The 17,461-nt window shown below is 46.8% G+C and overlaps 1 long non-coding RNA gene across 1 annotated transcript; it reads left to right on the top strand.

Annotated features, from left to right (window-relative positions):
• The first annotated feature begins 201 nt into the window (after nt 1-201).
• On the top strand, nt 202-16,565 carry LOC116419612. Its single transcript, XR_004229864.1, has 3 exons — nt 202-502; nt 14,164-14,322; nt 14,540-16,565. It is a non-coding gene; the product is annotated as an uncharacterized LOC116419612 (long non-coding RNA).
• Nucleotides 16,566-17,461: the final 896 nt, after the last annotated feature.

Genomic DNA, 17,461 nt, shown 5'->3' with positions numbered 1-17,461 from the left:
CTACTAAAGTTGTAGAAAAGGTGGAGAATTATTGGGTTAAACAAGAAAACAATCAACAGATTTGGAAACGATTCCATGGCCAGACTCGGGGAGTAGATGCTGGGGATCCACAGTGTTAGAATGGTGGGAAGTCTCTAGTGGCGTGAACCAGGGCTTGGCTCAGGATGGTCAGCTCAGTGACGTGGGTTAAGGCAGACAGGACATGCTCAGAAAGCTTGCAGGAGATGGAAAGTTCAGAGGAATAAGTAACATGGCAGGGGATACGTTGTCAGGCTGGAGCACTAGGCTCGATGTAACACAATGAAATTCAATGTCAAGTCCTTTCATAGGGAATAAAAATCACTTTTACAGATGTGAAATGAGGGAGACGCAACTTTTCACCAGATGTTCTGAGATGTGGGCTGTTTTTAACAGCACAGAAGCTCCCTCGGGGTTGGTGAAAGCTGTGAAAGTAAAGTCAGTCTTCGACTACATTAAGAGGGATTGGAGCTTCTATACATAGGTAAGTGATCATCCCAGGATCCATATCCCTTGTCCCCTTATCCCGATCATTGGGTTCAGTTCTGACATTAAGAGAGACACTGATTAGCCAGAGAGTGTCCAGACAACTAGCCAGATCATATGAGGATGGTTCAAGGAAATGGGTGTATTTACCCTAGAAGAGAAGGCTGGAGGAGGGAAGACATGAGAGCTGGTTTTGAATGTGGAGGATAAATTAAAGCTTTTCTGCCTGACTCTAGAGGGACAGAAAGAGGAACAAGGGAGGAAGAAAATGTCAGCTTGATAATTGGAAAGGCCTCCCCGACCACAAGCTGTCCTTGAAAGGAATGGGTGCCTCAGGAGGGGAGGGCTTTCCCTCTGGCTTAAGGGAATGGAGGGGGGTGGAGGAGCTCAGACCATTTATATAAAGCGTTGCAAAGGAGACTCCTTCCTCTGAGATCCCTCCCGAGGCTCAAATTCTGTGAACACTTGGGAGAAGATAAGAACATGAAGGATTTCTGCTGATATTTTTGTCTCTGCCCTCTGTCAAGGAGAAATAAGGAAATGTGGTCCAGAATTAAAGTAGCAGCATGGATCTCTGCGCAGACTTTGGATCAGAGTAGATCTGAGTTCAGATCTCCCTCCTGACACTTACTATGGGATTGTGAGCAAGTTGGAGCTTTCTGGGCTTCGGGACAGCTTTGAAGATGCTGTCTAGCTCAAATCTGTGATTTTATGAAATAATGGAATGGAAAAGCCCCATTGGGTACAGGCAGACACTGACATCTCCAGGGATGTCATACAAGGAACAGCCCTAGAGGGAGCTTTGAGGGAGCTAAAGCCTGATGAAGAAGCGTGTAGCAAATGTGGGGGAAGGGGCATGGGAAGCCCAAAGGGCCGGCTACCTTCTTGCTCACAGGCACATCTTCCCCCCTGCCCATTAAGGTGAAATCTCCCACATGGGAGCCCCCTGGAAACACAGAAACTCTGAGGACCAGAGGGACCCTGGGAGATAATCAAACCCAACCCTCATCTGCTACAGACAGGAAGCTAAGGGCCTGAGGGGGTGGTGACTTTTATTATAATTCAAGTACTAATTAAACATCTATCATGTATTATGTATGAAAAATCATATAGTCCCTGCCTCTGGGATGGGGGGAAGGAGGGGGAGGTAAGGAGGAAAGGGAAAGGGGGGGAGGGAAGGAACATATCCTGTAAACAGGGCAGCAAAATACAAAGTTGCCTGGGAAAGGACCAAAGAAGGAAGCACTGAGGGATAAGGAAATGGGAAATGGGGAAAACTTCCCTGCACAAAAGTGGGGCACAGGAAGCCTTCCAAGGAAGATGGGTCTTGAAATAAGGGAAATACTTTAAAAGACAAAGATAAAGGAGAATCTTCTAAGCATGAGGAGGAAAGGCTAAGTCAGAGAATGGGCAGTTCCCTCTCATGTCACCTGGAGGTGACATGGGTCAGAGAAATAGCCTGGATAAAGGCTGTGGAGGCTGAAAAATTTGTGGCACATTCTTGAGGTAATAGGGAGCCATGGAGGTTTGTGAGCTGGGGAGAGACCTGTGTATTAGGAAGGTTGTTTTGTGAGCCCTATAAAGGATAAACTAGAGACAGTGAGTGTGAAAAGATGCTAGAGCCCAGACAGGAAGCTGTTACAATAGTACAGGCTGCTAGTCCACACATCTGGGGTAGTCTAATGTGACCCCAAAGGGTCACATCTACAATCACCTGCCAATTCTTGGTATTTCTGATCCAATCAGTCTCTATAAATGCTGTTATCATTAGTGTCATTTATTGCTTTTATATTTTTGCACCCCACTATTCCTAGGCACCTCTTTTGTTTTCAGTTCTACAAAAAGTGTTCCTACAAATATAATAGTTTCTTGGAGAATTTTCTATCTTAGACATTGCAGTAAATGTCTCACACTCTGGATCAAGGGTTATGGGCATCTTATTCACCTTGGGTGAATTCCAAATTGCTTTTGAGAATGGTTGCACCAATTCTTAGCTCCACCAACAATGTATCAGTTAACTAATATTTCCCAGCATTAACTGTTCCCCCTTTTTGTCACTTTTGCCAATTTGCTGCATTGGGGGTGGAATCTCAAGATTGGTTGAATTTGCATTTCTCTATTATTGGTTTGGAGCCATGCTCCCTATTGTTCCTGATAGTTGCCGTTTTTCTTTTGAGAACTGGTTGTTCATATGCTTTGGGGAATGGCTCTTGGTTTTCAGTGAAGGGCACATTTAAGATGGGCATCCTTTTCAACAACAATACCATATGATGATCAGTTCTGATGGATCTGGCCATCTTCAGCAATGAGAAGAACCAAATCAGTTCCAATGGAGCAGTAATGAACTGAACCAGCCACACCCAGCAAAAGAACTCTGGGAGATGAGTGTGAACCACTACATAGAATTCCCAATCCCTCTATTTTTTCCCACCTGCATTTTTGATTTCCTTCACAGGCTAATTGTACACTATGTCAGAGTCCGACTCTTTTTGTCCAGCAAAATAACTGTATGGATATGTATAGATATATTGTATTTAACTTATACTTCAACATATTTTACATGTGTTGGCCAACCTGCCATCTGGGGGAGGGGGTGAGAGAAGGAGGGAAAAAGTTGGAACAAAAAGATTTGCAACTGTCAATGCTGAAAAATTACCCATGTATCTATCTTGTAAATAAAAAGCTTAAAAAAAAGATGGGCATCCTTGAGCCCTTTTACAAGGACCTCAGGTTCAACCAGCACCATGAAGGGAAGGGAACAGCACAGCTTTACCTGGGGCGGGCAGGCTTGCAGGGAGAGCCAAAGCTTTTGGGTTTGTGGGCAGGTTGCCACCAATGAGCTATTCAGAGCCTTTTGTTCTGTCCCCTAACAAGTTCTGGGCGTGGTGGTGGGGAAGGAGCCTTTCTTTCCCAATTTTACAGGGTAGAAATAGCTTTATGACTCAGTAATTCTATCTATTAGCTTCCAGCACTGTGTAGAATAGAGAATCACACGGGTGCAAACTGGGGGCTATTAGAGAGCCCTGAAAAGTGCCCTGGCATTCTCCGGTTGGCCCATGAATTAGACTGTGCTCTTGAGAATGAACGTGGGCCTCGCTGGTGAAGTAGGGGGACACTTTGATCCATGGGATCCCATGTGGTAAGAAGGCTGATGGATTGAAGAGAAAAGAGTAAAGGAAGGAGGAGCCGTTAGCTTCTGGAACAGCCTTCGCCGGGGCGAGAATGGTGGGAACGGAGAGAAGGAGACAGATTCCAGAGCCATTGCGCAGATGGAATTGGCAGTGTCTGGGGCCTGCATGGGAGGGGTGAGAGAAGCGTGGAAAGCCAAGATAACCCCAGGGTTACAGGTGTGGGAGCCAGGGTGATGGTGAAACCCTCCAAAGTCAGGAGGAGGAGCGAGTTGAGGGTGGAAATGATGAGCTCAGCCGGGGAGCTGGAGGTGCCAGTGAGACATCCAGATGGAGATGTGCTGGCAGGTGCACAGGCAGGTCTGGAACTCAGAAGTCATCCTGGAAGGCGCAGGTCAGGAACCGGGTCCGCAGAGGGAGGAGTGATGGAAGCCACCATGTGTCTGGGAGTAAACAGTTGACTTCAGTGTTTATTGACTTAAGCCAAGAACTAACAACCTTTCCAAAGAATCGTTCCAAGTCTCCATTTAATCGCTTCAAATTAAGGTTTGGGGTCCTGTAATGACCATTTAACTCCACACCAGCTCTCCTCCCGCCTCCAGACAAACACACAAATTACTGGACATTGAGATTCTCCATGTCATGCTCAGGCCGAGGGAACCGAAGCCTAATTTTGCTGTGGATTATCTGCTAAAGCTTGTCTGGAGAAGGCAAGGGGCCTCCAACCAGATGGCCTGGCAATGGTGAATGGCGTGACTCACTGACACATGCTTAATGTTCTCACTCTTCCTCTCCCCCAGGTGTGGGAATTCTGGGGGCTCCAACTTCTCCCGGGAGGGATGATGGGACACTTGCCACTGTCCTTGGTGCTAGATTAAGGTGCCTCCTTAATACCTAAGACCTCTTTTTTCTTATTGTAAAATGAGCAGATTTGAATTAAGTGGCCTTGGAGGCCTTTTCAATCCTAATCTACAATGTAATAATCCCAAGCCAAATAGTTCAGAAATGGAGAAAATGCTGTCTTCTTTCCTGAGCGTTCTGTGGGCACTGACAGGAACAGCAGCAGAAACTGTAGTTTGCAGGGTCGGTGATGTACAGGCTAAGGCCCCTTGGGTGCCTCCACGTGCTCCCTTCATCATCACTCTTCACTAGCACAAGACTCCGGAGTTGGGGACCATGGTTCACTGGTGCGTTGGACCCCGGTGGCCTTAAGGGAGTGGCCAAAATGAGGGCGTCACCTTGCTGGCTTCCAAGGCATATTCCTATTCTAAATCTTGACCTTAGATTTATTTCATAACTGGAGCTTCAACAAATGGGTCAAACTGAGCCCTCTGGGGATCTGTACTTAGAACCTCCTACACACCCCAGGGAGCCTCACCCCACTAACTGACAAGAGAACAGACCACAAAGGCTACTCCCACTCACCCCACTCACATCCACACTTGGGCTTTCTCGCCTTCCACCATCATGGCCCTATCCAGTTAATCTCGTTCTCTCTAGTGCACTCACATCATCATCTCCTCCTGTTTTCTATACACTCCATGCACTTTGTCACTAACTTCCAACAACTAACAGCTTCTTAACTGTACCCATTTCATGGATTCCCTACACCAGAAGAATATCCCATAGTTCCCTTGTTCTTGTGCATCTTGTCTGGCCCTTGTGGCCCTAACTGGAGTTTTCTTGGCTAAGCTACTGAAGTGGGTTGTTATTTCCTTCTCTGGCTTATTTTACAAATGAGGAAACCAAGTGACTTGTCCAGGCTCACACAGCTAGTAAGTGTCTGAGGCTGGATTTGAATTCAGGGCTTCCTAACTCCAGATTCTATGCTCTACCCACTGATCCATCCATCTGCCTGGCAGCCCCTTCGGAGCCCATGGGGCACTGCCCTAGTTCTCAACCTGATTCTGCTGTGAGGGATCCTGGCGACATGCTTGTGGATGGCGCAAGTCCTCGGCACACCTGCTGAGAGCCATGGGCCATTGCCTATCCTGGGAGAGCCCCCGGCCCTTCCATCGATGGGAGCCATGGGTGGCTATGGGCAGCTTGGCACTGCCTCCTCCAGCTGCGCCTGCCAGTTGCTCCCTCTTCTGCCTCTGTTAGCGCCGAGAGGCTAGTCTGGAACGGGAATCAAACCAGCTCTTTGGAGTCCAGTGGGAGGGCGGCTCAGAAGTACCTCCAAGCACCAGTCCAGCCCTCTCTGGCCAAGGGAGCCAGGTTGCCAGCTCTGTTCTCATTGTACCAAGTTTACTTCTGATGCTTGAACTAATTGCCTGGATTTCCAACCCTAAGTAATTTGGTAAAAATACAGACCTTGAAATTCCCAACAAAACATCCTAACAAGGGCTTGTGTGTTTGTGTGGAGGTGTGATCATTATGGTACCCTCAGGCAAAAGGGCTAAACCAGGGGAAGGAGAGAAAGACCCACAGAGCTGGGCTCTTAGGACAGTGTCAGCAGCCAAAGGACCTGCTTCAAATCTCACCGTGGCTACTGCTTAGCTGTGTCCCTTTGGACAAAACACTTGATTTCTTTAGCCCTCTTTTTTCTTATTGTAAAATGAGCAGATTTGAATTAAGTGGCCTTGGAGACCTTTTCAATTCTAAATCTACAATGTAATAATCCCAAGCCAAATAGTTCAGAAATGGAGAAAATGCTGCCTTTTTCCCTGAACATTTTTCCTTGATCTGTGAGATAAGGGAGCCTTGTCTGGACCTGTTCCAGCAGCAGCCGGGGACTCTCCCAATTCAATGATCACAGTCCCTCCTTAATACCTAAAGACAGACCCCAAAGGTCATTAGATGAGCTAGAAGGGTCTATGCGTGGGCCTTGGACCCTGAGCTTCCTGGGAGAGCAGCTCCTCTGCCTGGCACCTGGCCAGGAACCTTTCACTTTTTATTACTCTCCAAATGTTAATTAATTACCCAACCCTCTTCTTCTGTTGTCACCATTTTTTTTATTTTTAATAATATTTGATTTTACCAAATACACGTAAAGATAGTTTTCAGCACTCATTTTGTAAGACCTCAGGCTACAAATTTTTCTCTCTCCCTCCCTCCCTCCCTTATCTTCCCCTTCCCCAAGACAGCAAACAATCTGATATAGGTTAAATATGATCTGATAAAGGTTAAACGTGAGCCCCCATGTTTTGCTACCCAATTCTAATACCCGGCTTTGGCAGGCTCTTCAATATCTTTTGTCCCTGCATTTCAAACATAAGCCAAGTCAACAGGAATTTATTAAGAATCTCCAATGTGCTGGACATGGACTAAGTACTGGGAATTTAAAGAAAGGTGAAAAACAGAGTTCCTGCCCTCAAAGATCCCAAGAGTAGATTTTCTGTGGTTTATTCACAAAGAACTTTGCTGAAGTCCAAAGGTTCTTATGGAGACGAGACCCTAGAAAAGAGTCCTGGTTCTCCCAGAAACACAAGGATAAATCCCTAGTGGGGTGACCCAGAGATTCAGACACAGACTCACACAAGGGACCACTTTAGAGGTTACCCACAGTCTTTGAGAGGAGAGTTCCTGGAGCACCTAGTCCTGAGATTCCCAGCTGTGAACCCACATTGTTCTGACTCCAAAGCACCTGGCTGACAGAAGTAGGCAATAACAAACCTTACACGGACTGTGGGCCAGGAACTGTGCTGATCCAATACCAATGCCCTCTCACTTATTTCTCACAGCATCTCTGGGAGGTAAGTGCTGCTATTAATCCTATTTTGCAGTTGGGGAAGTTGAGGCAAACAAAGGGTAGTATCTTATCCAGGGTAACAGAACTGGCAAGTGCGTGAAGCTGAATTAATTCTATCCACTGTGTTAATGATTTCTAATAGCCCTAGCCCTGGATAAGAATATGGCTCCAGCTCGGTCCCCCACACACCTGACACACACTGGCTTTTTCCTGGCTATTCCCACCTTTCTGGAGTGATTGCTGCCTTAACCACCCATACCTGTTAGACATAAATGCATATGAAGTTGTTTACCTCTTGCCAGACCCCTTTTGTCCATAGTCACAACCAGGACAGGACGCCCAGGGCTTTTACCAAGAAGGGAGGGCCCTGATAATACCATCCTACAGCCTTCTAACTGCTCTCCTGCTCGGAATTCCCTCTCTTGCCCCAGGCAGAATTCCTAGCTCTAACTCTGCCTTTGTCCTGTAACCACAGCCCTTCCCTGCCATCGGCTGCCACAAATTTGTTGCAATTACCACGAGTCTGTTTTTACATGTAGAAGAACTGAAGACTATGTAAACTTAGGTTGAATTTTAATGGGGAAAAATTTTTTGGCTCCTGCTCCCTGCTTCCCAGCCAAGGACATACTTCTTCGTCCCTCTTCTTTTGAATTACAAAACTGAACAGCATCCAAGATCCCGGGAGATCTTGCAAAATTTAAGCCCTGAACTCTCTCTACTGATAGCCTAGTTACCTTAGAAATGAAATAAATAGAAAATTGTTCCCTTTTGTGTTGCAGCGATAATCGCCTTGTTGCCTAGGAAGATAAGCTCCCACCTTTGACCACTCAGCTCAGCTCAGAGGAAAATGTGTATTCTCTTCAGTCTCATGCCTTAGCTCACTTTCCATTCTGCTTTTAGCTTTTCTTCGCAATTAAGAAATTACTCTCAGGGAATCTATAAACCACTGTGTTGCTCCAGATGCCTTAGGAACCAGAGCATTCTCTTCATCACCGAGAAGCATAATGTAGGTCAAAGTTTGCATTGACTCAAGGCTCATTTTGTGGAGTTGTGTTTTTTTTCTTAAAATGAGCCAAACAGGAAGTTGTTTCCGGCCATTATTTGCCACTTTCACATGTCCAGGAGCCAAGAGGGAGCTGGGACTGAGGAGTTCGGCCTGGGGGATGTGGGAGCCCCATTCGCCCCCCAGTTGAGTTAGAAGGGACTGAAAGTCAGTTCATTCTGAGACCGAGGAAAAAGAACCCTCCTTTTCCCCTCTTGTTTAATCTCTCCTCTGAGAACATCCCTTCAAGTATCAATTATGGCCCCCAACGTCTCCTCTTCCTCAAACTAAACAGTCCAAGTTGTTTCATCAATCTTAGGGGAGACAGTGAGACGACCATCCTACTTTGCCCTGCTCTTCATCCACCCGAAATCCCTGAGCCGATGCCCTCTCAGCCTTTTTAAACTTAGAATCCCAGAGGAAGGTGCCTGGAACTTAGTTATCTGGCCATGGTTATACCAAGAGTAACTGTCAGAGACACGCAGGACTGATGTGGTGGCCAGGTCGGGACTCCAGGGCGCGGGGAGAAAAATGAGACCCGCCCGAGAGGAAGGAGAACTGTGTGAATTGTTTGTGGTCGGTGGGGAGGATTTGTGTATTTTTGTATCTCTGTTTATGTCTGTCCTATTTCTACCTTGTGCATTTTCTGTGGGATGAAATAGAGGCTGTTCTCTCCCTGGATTCCATTTCTCTCCGAGTGCTGATATTGGAGCTGGGGATCCCATTGCCCATATTTGTGGAAAATTAGACCCAAGCTCCATCGTGGGGGAGGTCCCCTGTGCTTCTGCCCCAAGGCTACCGGTAAAGGTTTCTGGGGATGGATGGGCAGAAATCTCTTCTCCCACACACATCAGACTCTGGAAGAAAAGCAGAAGGGAAATATTCCAAAAAATCTCTAAAGGGGTTCAACACAATTATCGGCTCCCTTTTAGAAGCCAAAACAAAGGTAGGTCCCCTTCCATCCTCCCATGTATCTGAGAAAAAGAGTTGTAGTATGAAGGGCAGTTTGTTAAGGATGGAACAGATGTCCCAAGGGGTGCCATGGAAGGCAAAGGAAGAGTGTGAATAAGGAGCCGGAGAAGAGCAGGGCTGACATGAAAGGGAATAAGGGAGACGGGAATAGGAAGAGAAGCAAGAAATTTTCACTCAAGTAGGCTTCAACTCTGAACCATAGGGAATATATAATGAAGAAAACAGGAGGTTGCCATACATTTCCCAGTAAGCAAACCACATGGCGGGTCTGAATGTGCCCGGCACTGGTTTGCTTTTCTCTTTGCAAAGGCTCTTGGACTGGATCACGGCAGGATCAGGAACCTACCATCTGGGTCTCTTCCCCAAGATTAACTTTGCCCTAAACCCCAGCTCAGATGGTGATTTGATTTCCTCCCACAGGGAGAAGGCAAAATATAGGTGCAGTTTTGCTCTCCAATCCAAAGACCAGGCTGGGTGGCTAGACAGGTGGCCAGCGAGAGATGGCAAGAGCCTCCAACAGGGTTGAAGAGGATCCTCTTCTACTAGAAACAGATTGATTACATGGCCATACACCTTCCTCCCAGCACCATGTTGGATAAAGACAAGATGCAGAGGAAATATTTTCTATGTCGTAAAACATGAAATTGCCAGTCTTGACCCAAAGACGAATGGGCGACACTCATCCCCTTGATCTTCTATTCCCTACTGGTCCTGACAAAAGACATTTTAGGAGCCCATTCCACGAACAAATCACCACAGACTTCAAGAGATAACTACCGGCTAATGGTCATGCCTTTGGAATACATGAGGTTTTAAAGGTCTTCTCTGATGGAATCAGTGTCACAGGGAAGTGGAAGCGTTTAATAATTCCAAAAGCCATTTACTGAAAGTTTACTCCAAAGTCTTCATTAAGCCTCCAAAGTGATAAGATTAAATAAACCTACAACTGATGGAAACGCTGACATTAAAAGTGAAATGGAATACCCTTTTTGTTATTAGCAATGCGGTGCCATGGGAAGAGAGTGAGCTAGAAGATCAGGGCATAAATCCTGGCTCAACTATTCAGGGGAAACAAAAATATAGGATTGTGATCACCTTATAAATATGATATCAATATGACACGTGTAATATATATTCATGTGAAATAAAAACAAGACTATCACCTTATACATGTTATAAATACTATAGATTATATTATTCATGTAAAATTAAAAATATAGGACTAGCACAATTACAGGTATTATGGAAGTAGTATCAGCTCATGTTATAGATGAATAAACTGAGATTTTAAAAGGCTACATACATAATTTGTTCATGATCATGCAGCAATTGTCGGGGGTAAGACTTGAAAACTGGGATTTCTGACTCCAATTTCAGTGTTCCTTCTGCCAATTGTAGGATAGGTTGGTATAAGCAACATCAATCCAGGGGATATCCTAATCACAGAATCATATAAGGTTGCTACAAGGGATCTTGGTTACTAGTTTCAAGTTCTCATTTTACAGATAAGAAAACTGAGGCCCAGAGAAAGTCACTCATGACAAATGCTCTTGGAGATGGATTTGAATTCAGTGCTCTTTCCTCCACTATCATACTGTCTCTGGCTAAAGTTGAATGGTGAAGTACAGCCAGAGAGGAAGTCTGGCTTATCTGTACTCACACACACTCGTATGCATGCATAAGGAGAGAGAAAGAAAGAAAGAGACAGAGAGATACAGAGACAGAAAGAGACACACACACAGAGAGAGAGAGAGAGAGAGAGAGAGAGAGAGAGACAGAGACAGAGAGAGAGAGAGACAGAGACAGACAGAGAGAGAGAGAGAGAGACAGAGAGACAGAGAGACAGAGAGAGAGACAGAGACACACACAGAGAGAGACAGAGACAGAGATAGAGACAAAGACAGAGACAGAGACAGAAAGAGATACCAAGAGAGAGACAGGCAGAGAAAGAGACAGAGAGAGACAGAGACAGAGAGATAGAGGGAGAGACAGAGAGAGAGATAAAGAGATAGAGAAAAAGAGAGAGAGAGAGACAGAGAGAGGGAGAGAGAGAAAGAGACAGAGACAGAGACAGAGAAGGAGAGCATCAGTCAGTCTCAGTTCTTAGCCCAGGGTGTCTGTTCTTTGTTATTTAGCCAGTGGAAGGGACCAGGAAAGATGCTATTCACAGAATTCTTAAAATCAGTAATCAAGAATTCCATCTCCACAAAGGTTCTAAGACTCCCAAAGAATTAAAAGAAAAATTCTGAAAATAAATGACAGCATCCTTATTTAACGTCAGCTGTAACCTTCAGCAAATAAAAGAAAAACTTCTATTTCTTTCTTATTGAAATAGAGTACATTTTGTATTTTAAAGCTGCAGAAGACAAAGAGTATGAATTTTTTTGTGTTTTTAGGTCTGTTATGGTCAGAAAAGAGGCAAAGCCTATCTCTTATGTTATCATCCTTCTTTCTTCTTTCCCTCTCTGTTTGTCTGTCTCAGTGTTTCTCTGTGTCTGTCTCTTTCTCTTCCCTCCCTGTCTCTCTGTCTCTGTCTAGAGATTCTCTCTCTCTGTCTGTCTCTCCCTGTCTTTCTCTGTCTCTGTTTCTCTGTCTCTCTGTCTCTTCCTCACTGTTTTTTTTTCTGTATCTCTCACTCTCCCCCTCCCCCCCTCTTCCTCTTTTTCTCCCCCCCCCCCCCCCCCCTTGTACAAGGCTGCATTATGATCAGATGGTCGCCATGGTTGCAAGGCAGCGACAGGCTTGAGCTTCTTGACTAAATTAGGAAAGATCTGAGTGATTCTTCCATGACCCGGAAGCCCTTCGCGGGGAGTTGGTCCAGTGGATCCTCACATCTCCATTTAACCTTCCTTGCTGTGTCTTCCTTGGGCCAGCCAGGCAAAGGGGGAAAGCTGGCTCACTAGTCATTGTAAGCAAATGTTGGTAAGAGCCTGGTCAGAGAGCGTGCCCGGGCTCTTGCAGCCCTGCTCGCCTCCCACCTGCTCCTTTCAGTCGCCTGCTGGTTGAGCTCCCTGCCTCGGGAACCTGGCCCCCACAAAGCAGCCAAAGGGACCTTCCTGAAGCACAGCTGACCGGGCCCTCCCCTACTCAGGGCTCTGCAAGGGTTCCTGCTTATTTCTAAAGCTACCAGCTCTCCCTCCAGACTCTCCATTTTTCTTCCCTTACTCTCCAATCCAATCTAACTGGCCCATTAGCCAGTCCACATTCTATGTCCCTTTACCTCAATTTTGCATATCTCCCCCGACCCAGAATGCATCTCCAGGTCCTAAAATACCCGACTGCCTTCACAAACAGAACTGGGGGGTCTCTCTCTTATGCCAGGAGGCATTTCCTGAGCACTCTCTCCTACTGGAAATGATTTAACACTTATATTTACTTATGGAGCACTTGCTTTAGATTCATTCTCTGAACTCCCAGTGGGTGCTTGCAAACAGTGCTGGAGTGGGGAACCAGGGCACCTCTGGGTTTTAGAAGCAATGCTGGGGGGCTGGAGTCAGAGGCACACTTTTCTTACTGTTATAGTTCATAAGCCCCCACCAGTGTCCTGCCCCCCCCCCGCCATGATTATCAGTTGGTTTTAGTTGGTCCAACAATGAACTTTTAGAAAGGTATTTATTTATGTAGTATGGTAAGGACAGTTGGTACAACACATCTTCTCCCAAAAGTCTGGACATATTCTCCTTTCAATATAGAGCCCAGGGGAGAAGTGGGTTTGAGGTTAGGGAACACATCTTCCCAAGGGGCAGCTAAGTCCCTGCTCCTGGAAGTTCTTTTTCTGGGGTCTTTGATATGTCCTCCTTAAGAATACTAGGAAGCATTTTCCAATTGATTAAAACTCAATCCTAACCCTGTAAAGCATCTATTAAATAGCAAACCATTCACTTGATTCCTAGGGTCCTAAAACTGGTTTGCTATTTTATAGCTACTTCCTCTGCAATGCTCATCCATTCACTTTCTAGGACATCTGCCCCCGATCACAGACTTTTGAGAATTTGATCTAAAGCCTCTGATTGATTGATTCCATCAGGAAATAGCTTTTCCCCTGCTTAAGGGAGTAAGAAGCAGCACTTCAAGTGGGGGAAGGTCACTGATGGATGGACTCAATCAAGCACCCTTGGGCTTGTTTGGGGACGTCTCCCCAATAAAATGAAAGCTCCACAAAGACAGGGACGACTCCTTTTGTCTTCCTATCCCCAGCGTAGCCCCAGTGTAAACACTTTTAAAATGTCGCCTTTACTGACTCTTCAAAAGAAAAACTAGTTTTCCAGCCGTCCCCCCATCCCCAGCTCTTCAGTACTAGCCTGGGTCGGCAGGATACTTCCCCTGGAGCCAGGCCATCTCTTGAAGGGACCTCATTTCTTTCATGCAGGAACATGCCTCCACTGCTTCGTGCCAGTGAACAAACAGCATTTTTCATTTGTGACCATGAGAGCCCGGCTTTCAAGTCATTTTTCAATTTGAAAGGCCCAGGTGGTACCGGCCCACCAGAGCCCCTGCCCTCTCCTCCTTCAGGAAATTTACATTATCTGAGGACAAAGCTCCTAAGTCATTGTCACGGGCTGGAGGAGGCAAGAGAAATCAGTGGGGACTGGCCATTCTGCTCTTCTTTCATCCTTTTCTATTCCCCCCAGCCCCCATCCGAATGAAGCAGGGCCCGGTCCCCATCCAATTAATCGCCGGCATTAAATGGTCAAAGGCTGCCTTGTTATCTGGAGGCTGATGACAAAAAATCATCAAGGACGGTGATAATGCTTCAGAAATGAAAAGGGGGCTATTGAGTTTGAGGCTGGCTGCTTTCTTTCTTACTTCTGCTAATTTCTCAATAGTCCTGTGGGGAGCGACGCGAGCGTGATCCAGCCTGAAAAGGCCACGGTTTCCAGGAGCCCCATCAGCACCTTCTCTGTCAATAGACGGGCACCCATTTGGTTTGGAGACATCAGATTTTTCACCTTCAATGCTTCAATTGAAACGCTGGAGTGTTAAAGGTGAGAAAAGAAGTCTTTAAAAAAAAGAAAGAAAAATGCAGAGGGTGGGTTCCTATTGGGAGGGTTTAATGGACTTAAAGCCCCTGTCAGAGTGCCTTACAATCCCCCCCTCCTGCCCATTGTGTTCTTTCAGGCCCCAGCCCCATTGGGCAGGAGCTTCCTTTGGCAAATTCTGTTTTTCAGTCCATTGGAACCTGAAATCTATTCTTCCTTCTAGGTGTCCATAAGCTGATATTAATAGAAATTATGCGCAAACGTCAAGGGAAAAGCTGCACTTATCCGGAGGAATAAAAAGCCCCACACAATGGAAGGCAAAGGGCAGATCTGTCATTTCTCCATGATGGCGGGCTGGGCCACCACAGGACTACCTGGAGGCGGGCCTGCTTTTTATTACTCTCATGACATCTACTGGCAAAGCCAGGAATAAACACCTGCAGACACCTCTCCAGCCTGGCACTGTCGCAGACGGCTTGGGGTCCCCCCTCCCCCCGGGACACATGCCCACCGACTCGGCCCTCCGAGAAGGGGATGCAATGGGGACGAAGAAAGGCCGTCCAGATCCTCTGGGGCCATGGAGCCTCCTCGGTAAACACCAGACAAAGGAATAAACAAGAGCCTTTGTGCAGCCCAGGCAAAGGCAAACGTGGTGGGGAATGCTAAGCAGGGGGGTGGCCATTCGGACCAACTGTCTCCGGAGCCCCTCGGCTCTGGGCCAGCCCGGGCGGTGAGTGGTCAGACCCGGGGCCTTCCACCTGCATGGAGGACGGGAAAGAAGCTCCCCAGCTTGCCCCGTAGCCATCTTTCCTTCCCTTCCCGAGAGACTAGATCTGCTTTTGTGACTGGAGTGAGGAGCACTGCCTTCCCTGAGCCGAGCCAGACCCAGGCGAGCCCAGACTTAAATGGGCTCCTCGGCCGAATCCATGGCCGAGTCCCCTGAAATCAGGGAACAGCAAAGAGACCACCGACTCTTGGGGCCTCTGCCACTGTGTAAACTTCAAGAATCTCTGTGGGTCTCAGTTTCCCCCACTGTAAAGATGGTCTCCCAGCCCAGGAGCAGGGATTCTAAGGTCCAGGATTCTGAGCACAAGACCAATCGCCGCCCTTTGGGTAAGCCCCTTTGCTCCCTTTCCATCATGTCCCTAGAGCAGAGGATTTTGGGTAGTGTTCCCCAATTTTTAGAGGGCAGAGGTGAGATGTCATCGAGTCTCCAGCCAGGAAATGTTGACAACTAAAATGGGAAGGGATATGGGGTTCAACCTTGGTGCTAGGGTGAAGAACCTCAGCCTTAAAAAGCCATTTTACTGGTCATTCCTTTGGGGTCCTGGACCATACAGCTGTCTGGGGGTCCTGCAGATCCTGACCTTCCTACAGTTGCCTGGCTCCTTGGTTTGGCCAAAGTCTGAAAGAACTCTGGGTCAGGCTGGAGGATCTGGACTCGGAGGCAGAGTCTCTGCTCAGCTCCTGAGTGACTTGGTGAGGGGTGGGCTATTACTGGATGTTCTCTAGAGCCAAGCAAGCTGGAAATCTACAATCTAGGAACTCCCCCTCCCTCCGTCCCTTTGTATCTAGTCTTGCTTCATATAATAGTAAGCCCCTCGAGGTCAAGGATTGTTTTTCTTCTTCTTCTTATCCCCCAGGTTTAGCACCATGCTTAGCCCATTGTAAGTGCTTAATAAATGTTTACTGTATTGAATCTTGGGCTATATATCTCAAAAGTATAGTGAGCAATTGCCTGAATAATTCAAAAAGATTCTCAGTTCTGAATTCTCCAGATGGAGGGTCTATCAGGCCCCAAATTCATTAATTGTCAACTCTCCATTTCACTTTTCTGCTGCATAGACTGAGGAAAAGATTCCAGCTCCAGCATTGTCAAGGAAGGTCATGGTTATGAAGTCATCTTTTTCTGGGTAATTTAGACCCACAAATATTCTTGCCTCTGCCTGAAGTGGGCCCGCTGGGGGGACTGATCAAAATGAAGATAAATATGATTGTTATTTGCTGCTCCAAACACTTCCTAATGCGCCATTCTGCACCCTCCTGGGTGCAAGGCTTAGAGACAGACCAGCACATGGGCTCCCCTGGCAGGCTTAAGGACGCAGGAAAATCACAGTACTCCAGAATTTCTCATATAGGATCTCTGTTGCTGCCTGAAATTCTACCACTACCTAGCTTACCTTTATTGTTTTTTTTTTAATTAAAGCTTTTTATTTCATAACATGTGCATAGATAATTTTTCAACCTGTAAAACCTTATGTTCCAAATTCCCCCCTTTTCCCCCACTCCCTCCCCTAGAGTAACCTGACCTTTTAAACTAGAAATGATCCCAGGGAGGATGGCAATTAAAGCTGGGTTCTTGCATGAGTACTTTTGTGTGAATGAATTGATCACTGGCCCTCAATTGTCCTTATCTGTGAAATGAGGAACAAGAACATCTCTAAGATTGCTTCCAGCTCTGAAGTTCTTTGATTCTGTAATTCTATCCTGAAGCATCCCATGCTCTAATATCCAATCTAATCTAATCCCACCCATTAAGTGCCCATTGTGAACCTACCGATTGCCAGGCCCTGTACCAAGTGCCAAGGATGCAAAGATAAAGCAAAACATGACAAAAACTAGTTCCTGCCCCAGTTTATTTTTTGCTAGGAAGATAGACCCTGTGAGCAGATAAATCCATCCGAGGTAATTTAAGGAGGGCACCAATGAAGGAGGAAAAAGGTCTCTTGTAGGGGGGAACACATGGCTGAAGGGAGCCAGGGAGGGCACCCCTGGCAGGGGGAGGAAGAGGTGCTGGTTCAAACTCTGGAACGCTGCACTTTGAGGGTCAAAGCGTGGCAGGAATAGCGGTGCGCAAAGAAGGAAAGGGGCACTAAGTGTGGAAAGGCAGCGTGGAGCTCGGCTCTGCTTTAAGGTGGAGGCTTTTGGATCCTGGGAGCCACGGTGTGACTTCCTGAGTCCGAGAGCACGCAGAGGGACTTGAGCTTTGGGGAGATTTCCGAGGTGGGATGTGCAGTAAGAGCCGGGAAGAGACACTGAGAGGTGGGTGCCCGGATGGGAGGCTGGGGAGCTGAAGTGGCGTGGGAGCCAGGGCAGGGGAGAAAGGAGGGTGGGCATCCTCCAAAGGACCCCACGCCCTCAGGAG

This window comes from Sarcophilus harrisii, chromosome 5 (genome assembly GCF_902635505.1).
Source record: "Sarcophilus harrisii chromosome 5, mSarHar1.11, whole genome shotgun sequence".
Taxonomy (NCBI): Eukaryota; Metazoa; Chordata; class Mammalia; order Dasyuromorphia; family Dasyuridae; genus Sarcophilus; species Sarcophilus harrisii.
This window is presented reverse-complemented; position numbering and strand designations above follow the sequence as displayed.